This window comes from Coenobita brevimanus, chromosome 76 (assembly GCF_032717465.1).
Source record: "Coenobita brevimanus isolate Jiangsu-jjx chromosome 76, ASM3271746v2, whole genome shotgun sequence".
In the NCBI taxonomy this organism is placed as follows: Eukaryota; Metazoa; Arthropoda; class Malacostraca; order Decapoda; family Coenobitidae; genus Coenobita; species Coenobita brevimanus.
The window spans coordinates 30,643,058-30,654,465 of record NC_137029.1 but is presented as its reverse complement, the minus strand read 5'-3'; the positions used below and the strand labels follow the sequence as shown (position 1 = coordinate 30,654,465).

The following is an 11,408-nucleotide window of genomic DNA, read 5'->3' as shown; positions in this document are numbered from 1 at the left end:
ATAATAATAATAATAATAATAAAGCACTTAATAGATATTCTACGGTACACTAAACAAATTACACCTGAGATAATTATATATATGATTATTGCCAGACGTCTCCAGCCACACGAAGCAACATTATTTCTCTTCTTTTTTTTTCCCAGGAGAAATGTAAATATAACAAACTTTTCCAGAAATGGCGTAGAACGAGATACAAAAAAAAAAAATAGTATAGTCGTCTGGATTTCTGTTTGACATCTGATCCCCATCTAAAAATATTTGCTTCTTGATGATACCTTTCTGCCTAAATCGCCTTCAGTACGGAGTTAAGGATGTTACAGTCTCAGTGCAGGTTCAGAATAACATCCTTCCTTGTTCTCTTGATGTTCCTTTCCTTTACAAGTTATGTCCTTCAAACGCAGTGTGTTCAGGCATCTTGAAATGAACAGATCTTGAATTTGTCTGTCTGTTATCTTGTTTTGTTTTGTTTTTCTTGGAGGGAGCAATCTAGCGGGTTTCTGGCCTTTGGTTCCTTCTTCCTTACACTGAATAAAAGATAGTGTTCAGCATTAATTTCCCTCATTCATGTAAGTTACCTGTTATATATAGTAATCTTTTTCGTTCTTCCTCTCACTTTAGACTGGATATTGGCAGGTGTGAGGATTACCTGTGAAATCTTGTCCGTATTCTCCCTGGTTGAAGAAGCTCCCTAACACCTTTTCCCAAGCGATTTGTTTTGCATATTACACCTTACTATCCTCTTCTGTGTGGCATGAATCTTTCTAGAGAGATTTAGTTTGCTTATTACACCTTCCTGTCCTCCTCTGTGTTACGTAAAGCCTTCCAATATCGACATCCTCTGCATGGATAAAGTACAAAATGATATTAACCAGCCACATCTAAAAATAAATCGCTATGGAAGAGATGTTAGGGACTTTAGACGTGAATACAAGCCTTGGACTCTTAAAACATAATTCAGAGAGAGAGAGAGAGAGAGAGCGAAACGGCCAGTAGGTTCTTTACTGCATGCTTTCCTTTGTACTCTTTTTTTTATTCTTCATTTCCTCTTTCTCATTACCATCATTCTCTCTCCCCTTTTCCCCTCTTCTCTCCTCCCCCTCACTCTCCCCCTGCCCCCCTCCTCCCCCTCACTCCCCCCTCCTCCCCTCGCTCCCTCCTCTCTCCCCTTCACTCTCCTTTGACACGCCGTCCTCCCCGCCACCTGCCACCTTGCCGCACCCTGCACGCTCACCCCACCTGCCGCCCTCACCTGCCTCCCCACCCACACCCTCACCCTCACCCTCACCCTCACCCTCACCCTCACCCTCACCTTCACCCTCACCTTCACCTTCATCCTCACCCTCACCCTCACCCTCACCCTCACCCTCACCCTCACCCTCACCTTCACCCTCACCTTCACCTTCACCCTCACCCTCACCCTCACCCTCACCCTCACCCTCATCCTCACCCTCACCCTTTCAGCTCAGTGATGTCTTAGGCCCGTATTCTTATCGGGTAAGGAAGCTCCCTAACACCTCTTCCTTAGCGATTTATTTTTTGGATATGGCTGGTTAATATCTTTTTGTACGTTATTTATGCAGAGTATGGCAATGTTAGAAGGGATTTACGTAACACAGTCTCTCTCTCTCTCTCTCTCTCTCTCTCTCTCTCTCACTTTGTATCCAGTGTTCTGAGAGGTTTAGAATCTCTTTTAAGAGAAAGAGAGAGAGAGAGAGAGAGAGAGAGAGAGAGAGAGAGAGAGAGAGAGAGAGAGAGAGAGAATGTGCTTGCAGGAGAATTTAGGAAGTTCAGGAAAAATATTTAAGAAGAGGAACCCCCCCCCACACACACACACCGACAAATGGGGTGCAAAACTCTACACGCCTTGCCACCCACATTTCACCAACGAAGCCGTCACAAGAACACGGTCAAAAACATCTCAAAGGACTACGCAAGTCTAAAAAAAAGTAAATAAATAAATAAAATCTTGGAATATCAGTAATCTTACCCCGAGTGTCAGTTTTTGCAAAGGGGAGGGCAGTCAAATGGTGGGGAACAGAGCGACTTGGAGGCGTTTTGTTTGTGGCCACCCATTGCGGGTTAGGGCGTCGGGATATAGATAGATAGATAGATGGATTTTTTTTATATATATTCATACATTCTTCTTTTCCCTTCCTCTGCTCTCCTCCTTTCCCTCTTCCCTCTGCGTCTCCCAATCTCTTCCTTCCCTTTTCCTCATATCTGTCTCTCTCCCCACCTTCTCTCCCATCACTCCCCTTTTTCCTCCCTCTCTTCCCCTCCTCCCCTTTTCTTCCTCCCCTCTTCTCTTCCTCCCTTTTTCTTCTTCCCCTCGTCTCTTTCTCCCCTCTTCTTCCCCTCTTCTCCTCCTCCCCTTTTCCTTCACTTCATCTCCTGCTCTCTTTTTTCCCCCTCTTCTTTTCCTCCCCTCTTCCTCCCCTCTTCTCTGCCTCCCCTCTTCTTCCTTTCATCTCTTCCTCCCATTTCCCTCCCTCTTTTCTTCCTCCCCTCTTCTTCCCATTGCCTCATCCTCCCCTTTTCATGCCTTATCCCTATTCCCTCTTCCCTCTCCCCACTTCACTCATCTCCCCAATGCCTTACCTTCACTAATTAGCATCACACGCAGTTAATCCAAATAAGGCTTTAATTGCTTGTTAGGGTGTAGGGAGGGTGGTTGGGGAGGGGAGGGGGAATGGGGTGTTGGTTGTAGTAGATGTGGTGGTGTGTGGTGTGGTAGGGGAGTGTCGCTGTGGTGGTGGGGATGGTGGTGGTGGGAGGTGAGGGTAGGGTGGTAGTTGTGATGAGGTAAGGTAGAGGAGTCTCTTAGTGGCAGGACTAGTGGTTGCTGTGGTGGGCATGGTAGTAGTTGTGGTGGTTGCCGTGGTGGTAGTTGTGGTAGCTGTGGTGTGTGGTAGTTTCTAGTGATGCACAGATATTGTACTTGACGATGAACTATTGTTATTTATGCCAGAGATGGTTGTAGTTGTGGTAGCGATGGTGGTAGTTGTGGTAGCGATGGTGGTAGTTATAGTGGCGATGGTGGTAGTTACAGCAGTGATTGTCATGGCTGTAGTAGCGATGGTGGTGGTTATGGTAGCGATGGTGGTGGTTGTGGTAGCGATGGTGGTGGTTCTAACAACGATGGTGGTGGCTGGGGTGAGGGGGCCTGTTGATTGCAGGGTAGGGGAGTAAGAGTTGTGGTTGGGATGGTGGTAGTTGTGGTCGGCCGTGGTGGTAATTGCGGTAGTGAGGGTGGTAGTTAAGGTAATGACGATGGTGTAGGGGCGGCCTGTAGGGTGGTAGTTGTGGTAGGTGAGGTGGGGATTGTGGTAGGAATGGTGGTGGTTGTCGATTTTTACCTTATGCACCGCTGTCTGTCTGTCTGTCTGTCTTCTGTCTACTTTTCTGTGTACGTATGTATGTCTGTATATTTCCGCCTCTGTTTTACCCTTGTGCGTTTGTATGTATGTATTTATGTATGCATGTATGTATGTATCGGCAGTGTCTGTCTGTCTGTATGTCTGTCTGTATCTGTGTCTGTCTGTCTGTCTGTCTGTCTAACTACATGTACGGCCGTTTGTCTTCCCTTATCCTTGTCGGTCTGTCTGTCTGTCTGTAGGTCTTTTCCAGTCCTATCTTTCTCCCTAATTCCATCTCTCTCTCTCTCTCTCTCTCTCTCTCTCTCTCTCTCTCTCTCTCTCTCTCTCTCTCTCTCTCTCTCTCTCTCTCTCTCTCTCTCTCTCTCTTTGTCGTATCATCACGTCATCAATAACATAAGATTTGTATTATATTTTTCAGTTCCAATAAAATCAAAGATATTATTGGATGTTGCTTTCACCTCTCTCTCTCTCTCTCTCTCTCTCTCTCTCTCTCTCTCTCTCTCTCTCTCTCTCTCTCTCATCACGCTGCAGTAACACCAGCATCATTCGTCATTTTAAGAAAAGAAGTCATTTGTGGTCCCTAATGGAGACATCTGGAGAGGGAAGGAAAGATGGAGGGATAGAGGGAAGAAGAGGAAAGGAGGGAAGGAAGAGGGAAGGAGAGAAAGAAGGGGGGAAAAGAGAGAGAAGAGAGACTGAGAGAAGGAGAGAATGAAGAGGGATGGAAAGGAAAGGGTATTGGAGAGGTAGAGGGGAAGGAAGGAAGGTTGAATGGAAGGACTAAAGAAGATGAGGAGGGAAAGGAGGGATAGAGTGAGAGATGGAGGAAGGAAGGAAGGAAGGAAAGGGGAAATGAAGGTAGGTTTGTGCGGATAAGGGGAAAGGTAAAGCGGAATGAAGAAAAAAGGGAGGAGAGAAGAGAGGAAGGAAGGATGGCTGGAAGGAAAGAATGAAGGTGGAAAAGAAGGTGTGTGTGTGTGTGTGTGTGTGTGTGTGTGTGTGTGTGTGTGTGTGTGTGTGTGAATTAGAGAGAGGTGAGAAAGACCAAATTTGCATGCAGGTTTGCCAAGATAATATTAACAGCGGCGATGATGGCAAATTGAGTGAAAGTTAGACTGTTTAAGGAAGGCGGTGGAGGCTAGAAACCAAGGAGACCCGCCGGCATCATTATCATCCTTGTTATTGCTGTTTTTATCATTATTCTTTATCTTTACCATCACCGTCCTTATCATTCATGAGTGTTGATACAGTGGAGGTGGTGCAGAGGGGCGCCTTCACGTGGTGGCACTGATATAATTAAGCATCTACCCTGCCTGGTTATACAAACGTCCCTCAGCTCCCCTCCTATCCCCCGAAAGGAGGATGGTGGACCGAGGAAGAGGGGAACTTCAGCCTGCAGTCCACTGGGTTCACGTTTCAGACGAACCTTGCACTACAACTACTACATACTGCATTTCCATACCGATTCCCCCTACACACATCCCTACCAAACTCTGTCTATGATGCTAGTCACGAAGAAGTGCTACATATAGGATGCACAACCGTAGCACTCTGTTCCTGCCACTGATCTATGTGAAATAAACTGCAAAAGGATGAAAATCTGGGTAAAGTAGGAGTAAAAAGATCTTAGTACCGTAAAATAGACCGAATCGCAGTACAGGCGGTGGGTATCAGTGCACATTTGTCGACAGATGTTTAACCCTTGGATCCGAATGACGTTTTTTGCTGCTAAAACACACACACACACACACACACACACACACACACACACACACACACACATTCTCTCTCTCTCTCTCTCTCTCTCTCTCTCTCTCTCTCTCCCCTCCAAGCTTTCAGAACACAATTACATCCATTTTTCGCCTTTACGGTGTCGCCACATAAGGAACATCTTTGCGTTTCTCTGTACACACTTTGACAGGGGCGAGGCGAGGGAAGGGGGAGGGGGGAGGGGGTATTGTTTTACACGAAATTAGCCCCTTCAGTACGAGGTCTCACTTTAATTTATTCTTTATTCATTGATTTATTTATTTATTTTAAGGGCATTTTATCTAGGTAAACACAGACCCTGGGATTTTTTTTTTTAGTGAGGAATATAAGTGGCCGATGCGTTCTTCCACTCTCTCTCTCTCTCTCTCTCTCTCTCTCTCTCTCTCTCTCTGTCCTTCCTCCTTTCACTCAGTACCATTTTCTTCCTTCTTAACCCTTTCAGCACTCTGACGTCTCCTTTTTCTACAAGCTACCTTTCTCCAGACGATTTTATTCAGCTGAAGGGAGACTATTCTTGCCTGAGACGTTAACCAGAGAGAGAGAGACAGAGAGAGAGAGAGAACGTGGAAACTACAAAATGCACTCTTGGTGAAATGGGCTACACAATCACTCACACGTCATTCAGTCCCTCGGAATCCTGACCCCGCTTGACCCCACATGACCCCAAGTGACCCCATAAGCAGCTTCCTTGACTCCTGTAACCCCGTATGACCCCTCAATGACCCCAACTCTTCCCTTGACCTTCGTGACCCTACATAACTCCCCTGTGATTCCCCCTTGTGATTCCCCTTGACCCCGCATGACCTCGCAGTGACCCAGATGACCCCACACGACCCCTACGTAACCCCCCTTGACCTCACATGACCCCTACGTGACCCCCCTTGACCCCTCAGTGACCTCCATTGACCCACCTTGCATCCCTCGCAGGTGAAGGCCCCGAAGTGGAAGCCTGCAGCCGGCTCCCCACACACCTTGCACAGCTGGTTCATCCTGGGGGAAAAAAGGAAGCCAGAAATTAACACAAGGTAAGCAAAGGATATCACACAGTTCATCCTGTAGAAAGAAATTAGTGTACAAATTAACGTAAGGTAAGAGGATATATTGTAGAGGTAAATAGAGTGTACGTGGTTCGTCCTAGGGAAAAATATGAGTGTACAAAATAAATGGATGATTGCATAAACTGCTCAGTAGAATATGTTGCGGTTTGACATACTGCACAGGTAGATATAATTGTCCAGGTAAATGTATGGTACAGAAAAAATAAGGTAATCGTCTTTATTACAGGTATCAATTAGGAAGCGAATCTTTGTCTATCTATCTATTGCCAGACGCCTTAATCCCGTAAGGGGTGGCCACAAACAAAATGCCTCCGTGTCGCTCTGTCCCCCGCCATTTCACTGCCCTGCTCCCAGCTCACACCCCTCTCTCTCATATACCTCTCCACTCCATCCCTCCATCTCATCCTCGGCCTCCCCCTCCTTCTTTTTTGCATAGGTAAAGATAATAAGTCTCACTAAGATAAAAAGGAATCTATACTCTTTTTACTCTAACTTGGCCCAAATTTTCTTCCTTTTCTGGCATATATCACACACCAGAAGACAATGCTATGGCTCTACATCCTTTCCATAGCACTTCTTCGTGACTAGCGCCATATTCTAGTGCCAATCTATTGTTACAGCTCAGCATAAAAGATGGAGGGATAGCAATTTTAGGCCAAGTTAGAGTAAAATGAGTATAGAATTTGTGGCTAAAGAAATATTGCTGGCTCATAGGGGTGGGGTGAATGGGCTACACAGAAATTCACAGAAATATACAGAAATACACAGGAATACACAGGAATACACAGGAATATTTGAGAATATATGAGAATACATTGGAAACACGAGAATTCAAAGCCATACCGAGGAATACAAAAGAATACAAAGGGAATACAAGGAAATACATAAGAATACAGGGAAGGAGAAGACAGCAAAAAGAAATGGAAGGGAAAAACAGACAGATAGACAGACAGAAAAAGAGATAGACTGATAGATAGATAACTACATGGAGAGGGAAAAAGACAAATATACAAACAGCTTAGAAACTGGATGGATAGATAGATAGATAAACTGATAGATGGACAGATAGATTAAGTACAGAATTATGCACCAAGGCTGTGTTGTTACAAGAATCCCGTTTTTTATTCATGTCCAGAGAGAGAGAGAGAGAGAGAGAGAGAGAGAATCCGCTTATTAAAAGACTGACCAAGGCGTTAAATGCACGTCTTAAAAAAATATATTGGCAATTGGACAGGAAATATTAGGGAGATGGGAAGCATTTGCATAAATCTGAGTCTTCCTCCTCCTCTTCCTCCTCTTCTTCCTCCTCCTCCTCCTTCTCCTCCTCCTCCTCCTCCTCCTCTTCCTCCTCCTCCTCTTCTTCTTCTTCTTCTTCTTCATCACCATCCCTTAATAATAGAGGGAGATTTCTCATCATCGTCATCATCATAATCATCCTCTTCTTCTTCTACATCTTCCTCCTCCTCCTCCTCCTCCTCCTCCTCCTCTTCTTCTTCTTCTTCTTCTTCTTCTTCAAGGCAAGCATTGATGCATGCGTTACGTCATGTACTAAAATTAGCTGGACATATGAAGGTAAGGAAATCAATAATATTAGTTTGTTTCTGCTTGTGTGTGTGTGTGTGTGTGTGTGTGTGTGTGTGTGTGTGTGTGTGTGTGTGTTTCTGTGTGCGGAGGGGGGGGGTTCAAGGCAAGCATAGGTGTGTTTATATATTACGTCATTTGTTGGACTTGTGTTTACATGATATGAAAAAACACTACCATTAATTTTAAAACAGCCGAAAAACACACACCAGCCAGAAGAGACTTGTATGCGTTTTTTTTTTTTTTTCGTAATGTTTTCTGTGAATGTTTTTTGTGTTCCTTTTGACATTTCTATTATAAATTTTGTCCAGTTTGTTTTTCTCTATATGGTTCATCGAATTACACTCTCTCTCTCTCTCTCTCTCTCCTTTTCTATAACTCAGTCAACCTCGCATCATTTCTTCCATACCACTCCTTCTTTATTTTTATCATTCTTTCCTTATTACTCTCTTTATTTTCCCTTCCCTTTTCAATCACTGTTCCTTCTGCCCTGTCTTGAGGGTCAGGGGTCAAGGGGGAGGTCAAGGAGGGCATAAATGTGCTTATATTACGTCTTGTACTCGATGTATGTTGACGTCAGATGGAAAGAAAGATGTCTGTGATGGTGGCTATATCCTATGTTGCCTATTTATGATTGTCAGTTTTAGTAGTAGTAGTAGTAGTTTCTTTTTTATTATTGTTATTATTATTACTAGTAGTAGTAGTAGTGGTAGTATTTTTATTATCATTATTCTTATTCTTTTCATTCTTATCATTGCTACTACTACTACTACTACTACTACTATAGTTATTATTATTATTATTTTTTATCATTATTTTTATTACATAGGATTGTGGCAGAATATTTGGTCACATATCTCTGTACACCATACCCCTTCTTTTCTTTATCTTCCATTATTTTGTATTAGGAAAGGGGCAGGAAAAAGTTTGAGCATTTATAATTCTTTTTTTTTCAATTTTTTCTCATTTTAATTCCTCTTTTAACAGGGAAGAAGGGAAAAAGGAAAGAGTTAACAGCTTCCATATTTCCATCAACATATATTTTTTGCCTCCTTACTAACTCCTTTTGGATTAGGGGAAGTTTGAGAACCCTTATATTTTTCGTTTCCCCTGCTTCTTCTTCATCTTTAATTCACTTTTTCTAATAAGGAATGAAACGGAGGGGATCTTAGGAACGTAGCTACCTATAAAGTTACTTAGATGAACTTAGAAGAATGAGAGGAAGGGGGAGAGGACTGCCAAGATCTCTAGTATTTCTGTGATTCTCGTGAAATGCAGGGAAATAATTATGGAGGGAAGAAGTGGGAGAGGGATGGAGAGAGAGAGAGAGAGAGAAATACCACTATAATACCAAGTGCCAGAATTATCAGACATGTAGAAATATAATGACGAGAGTAGAAGAAGCGTTTGATATATATACAGTATGCAACGGAACAGGTGATATTGGTAATTAGTATTGTCTATTTGGGGAGAAAATGAATATGGAGTGGATGCATCTATAATTTTACGCTGTGTGATGATGGGAGCTCAGGCGATGGTGATGTAAATGATGGTGATGAGGACGATAGTGGTGGCAATGGTGGTAATTATGATGATGGTTGATATTGAAGATGATGGATGGTGATTTCTGATCTTCAGTTTAGCATAGAGGATGATGAGAGTGATGAAAATAATGACTGAGGTGATGGTGGTGGTGGTGATGGTGGTGATGGAGGCAGCGATTATGTTAATGGTAATGAGGAAAGTGGTGATGATGATAATGATGACGATAGAAATGGTGATATCATGACTGCACTATTCTGTCCTATCGCCTTTTCCCATAATTCTTAGGATGAAAAAACTAGCGTACGAATTTAGTAAACCAAACCAACAGTAGATCCTAAACACACCACTTAGGAATTTAGAGACGCAAAGTATCTCACACCCGGTACTCACACCAGACTTGAAAATTGAAAGTCCCGTTGCATGTTTCGGCGCCGTTTGTACCAGTCCATATGGAACAAAGGTTTCTTAAGTACGCATTTTAATTTGCCGTGTTGTTCTCGCGTTATCTGTCACGCAGTATCTCGCTGTCGTGATCTCGTTGTGCCAATCTGCGTCGTCCGATCTCGTTCGCGGGAGGTTTGTCATTTCCGCGTCTCTTTTTGCTTGTATTTATACTTCTTTGGTCATTTTGGATACAATTTCACCCGTTTTTAATTCATAAGTTCCTAGAAGCCCAGCCGAGAGGGAAATCAACCGTGAGAGGAGAGTTTTAATGCCAAAAAAAATGGACGTGTCATGTTATTATAATTCACGCATCGGCAACTCCGACATATGTAAACAAATGACGTCATCTACCCTTCCATCTCCCTCCCCGTCCCCCTCCCTCGCACCTCAAAGAAATACCACTTTCTCCTAATATTTATTGATGATGGATGGATGAATGCTGCGGGATTTTTATATTTATTGATCTTTATTATTGTTCCCGCGTTTTTGGTGGGGTAATTAGGGAGTTTTTATAAGGATTTGGTGTTTGTGGAGGATAATGAGCGGTAGTGGCAAATATTTCTAGCGTCCTTGCCAACCTGTCAATACTTTCACAGGATGAGGTGAGGGAGGAGAAGGAAGAGTGAGGATTAGAAGGAGGAGGAGGAGGAGGAGATGGAGGGGATGAGGAGGGGGAAGGAAGGAGGAAGACAAGGAGATGATGGAGATGAGGAGGGGAAGATGATGGAGAAGGGGAGGAGGAATAAGATATCAATGAGGTAAGGGGAAGGAAACACAGGGAAGCGATATTACAGTGCTGAGAGAGAGAGAGAGAGAGAGAGAGAGAGAGAGAGAGAGAGAGAGAGAGAGAGAGGGGGGGGGAAGAGAAAGCAAGGACATAAGAAGAGGAGAAGATAATCTGAAGGAGGTAGAAATGGGAAGAGATTTGGATGAGGAGGAAAATAATGAAAGGACAGGAAGGAAGGGGACGAGAGTGATGAAGGAAGAGAATGGCAAAGAAAGTCTGAAGGAAAAGACTGTAATGAAGGAGAGCAAAAGTAATGACGTGAAAAAGGACAATGTAGAGAAACAGAAAAGGAAAAAAATAGTAGGGAAGAAAATAATGTCATGCAGTAATCAGAAGAGAGAGAGAGAGAGAGAGAGAGAGAGAGAGAGAGGAGGGGTTCACACAAGCTGGCCAGAAGAACCAATATTTACCACTCACACCTCACACTTGAGAGGTCTTCCCCACCCCCTCCCTCTTCCTTCCCCTCCTTCCCCTTCTTCCGTCATTCCCCACCCCCCTCTTCCTTCCCCTCCTTCCCCTTCTTCCGTCATTCCCCACCCCCTCTTCCTTCCCCTCCTTCCCCTTCTTCCGTCATTCCCCACCCCCCTCTTCCCTCCCCTCCACTAATTCCTCCTACTTCGCCTCTTGTGGCACCCTTTATTCCCTCCCTATCCTTCCCCATCTCATCCATCCCCTCTTCCTTCCCCACCCATCCCCACCCTGATCCATCCCCTCCTCCTTTCCCATCCCCACTCCCTCTTCCTTCATTCCCCACCCAATCTTCCTTCATTCCCCACCCCATATTCCTTCATACTCCACCCCCTCTTCCTTCATTCCCCACCCCATCTTCCTTCATTCCCCACC

The 11,408-nt window shown here is 44.1% G+C and overlaps 1 pseudogene; it reads right to left on the bottom strand.

The window, feature by feature from the left end:
- LOC145408254 (uncharacterized) overlaps positions 1-6,139 on the bottom strand; it is a 37,952-nt pseudogene extending 31,813 nt beyond the window's left edge.
- Between the last annotated feature and the right edge of the window lie 5,269 nt (positions 6,140-11,408).